Below are 2,128 nucleotides of genomic sequence, written 5' to 3' on the forward strand. Positions count from 1 at the left end.
ACCACCACCACCACCACCACCACCACCAATTATTTTGCCAATGTAATAACACCGTGTATTTTGGAGTGTTAGCGATGGAGTGCCTACTCTACTACTTACAAGTTTTAATGAATTTATCTTGCCCATCAACACATTAATGTTATCAAGCAAAACTTCTTACTTGAGATAAGCAGAAACAGCTAGATTGAATTTATGAGAAGCACGTCCAATCAATGGTATTCTACACAAATTCGCTATAGATTTGTTCACTTCAGTATTATCTCTGGTAACAGCTACATTTTCTAAATTTTTGTTATAGACACTTAACATATATTCTATAAATGTGACATAATCAGAAGCAATGAATGATGTTTCATTTACCACAGGCGAAAATGCCAGCAAAACAGTACAATAGTCATTTTGATAATCGCACAAATAAGATGCAAAAAGTAATGGTGGTGGTGGTGGTGGTGGTTTACTTTTGGTGGAACAAGGTGATATGAGTGTGCATGGTTTAGTGGTAAGGGCGTTGCTCTCAATCTAGCAATCGTGGTTTCAATTCCTAGACTGGGTGATGCATTGTGCTCTTGAGCAAAACACTTCACCTCATGTTGCTCTGCAATCACTTTGACACCTGATGCATGGTACACCTGTGCAATTGTCCAGACAATGTTGATTTGATGGAGAGAGTGAGCTAGTGTGCAGTACGAACATTCGATCGCTATAAACAAATCATTTGTGCAGGCCGTGGGGCAAAAGTTGAACACTCATACATCATCTCCGACGGGAGAGTCCATCATTATTATGTTCCTTATCGATGAACTTATTCAGCTGCCCAAATCATCAACTTGATATTTCGTAACCTGCCATGCAGTCTGTCAATGTTTCCATCCTCTTCATTTAGTGACATGTATTCTGTCTTGGTAACAACCACATTTAGACCAAATTTCATGGCAAAGAATTAGACTTTATAACGTTCTTAAGCTTAATCATTGGTATATGATAAAAGAGCTATGTCATCTGTATCACATATAACAGTTGGTGTCAATGTAAAGCTGTTGAGTCAGTGATCTTGTATGGATCAGATACAAGGGCCCTGATGCAAGCGCTTGAGAAGAAACTAGATGGTGCATACAACTAAATTGCTTAGGGTTGTACAAAACATAAACTGGTGTTATTGTATTACAAATGAAAGCCTATACAGAAACCTGCCTAACATAATTATAAATAGTAACTAAAGATGATTATGATCTGCAGGACATTATTGGAAGAGTAAGCAGGAAGTTATTCACGAGCTACTATTGTGGGAACAAACTCACGGAACATTGATCAATTAACTCTCAAGCTGATGATACAAAAATCTCAATAAGGAGCAATGGGAAATTGTGAATTGTGAAGAGAGGCTTTGCCAGGAATGTCCAACCATGGTCATGAAAAAGAACATTATTATTATTATTATTATTATTATTATCGAGTGAAAGAACAATGCATGCTAGCAAAGTGATGCTGGGGTACAAATACAGTGTACCCATCTGATAAGGGTACACTATGTACATGCATCACAACCATGTGTGTGAGACATGGTGACCTCATATCAAGACAAACAGCACATGACCTTGCAGATGGAACCCAATTAGGATTTTTTTAGGTTTAGTAGCCCATCCCATTTAAAAGGTCCCTGATTAAGGGTTGTCTAAAGATGATGAATGAAACACCCATTTTTCCAGGGATTAATTATTCAAACCCCAAAGAATTCCTCTCAACACATGGCTATGATGCTTCCCCCACTACTCCTGCTCATGATCAGAGATGCACATATCATCATCCACTAAGGGACATGCTCAACTGGTTAAGGTCAAACAATTGACAAACAATTCTGTGGTACTCATGTGGTATTGATGCACATAATAAAACTTTCCATAAGTTAAAATCAGAAGCCATGAGAACCACTCCTTGATATTGCATCAGGGCAATATCATCATCATCATCATCATCATCATCATCATCATCATCATCATCCAGTGTTTTAAATCTGTGTTTTGTCTCCGTTAACGGGGGGGTAGCAGGATCTATCTCAATGCCATAGCAACCACCCTCACACCATTTCGCCATCTTGCCTGGGATTGGCAGAATTTGTAGAACACAGGAC

General features: G+C 38.5%; 1 protein-coding gene across 1 annotated transcript in view; it reads right to left on the minus strand.

Annotated features, from left to right (window-relative positions):
* The window catches only part of LOC106878743 (probable hydrolase PNKD), a 98,049-nt gene that overhangs the window by 41,770 nt on the left and 54,151 nt on the right, over positions 1-2,128 (minus strand). The gene's annotated exons all lie outside the window — the stretch shown is intronic.

The sequence above is a fragment of the Octopus bimaculoides genome, chromosome 27 (assembly GCF_001194135.2).
Source record: "Octopus bimaculoides isolate UCB-OBI-ISO-001 chromosome 27, ASM119413v2, whole genome shotgun sequence".
Classification (NCBI taxonomy): Eukaryota; Metazoa; Mollusca; class Cephalopoda; order Octopoda; family Octopodidae; genus Octopus; species Octopus bimaculoides.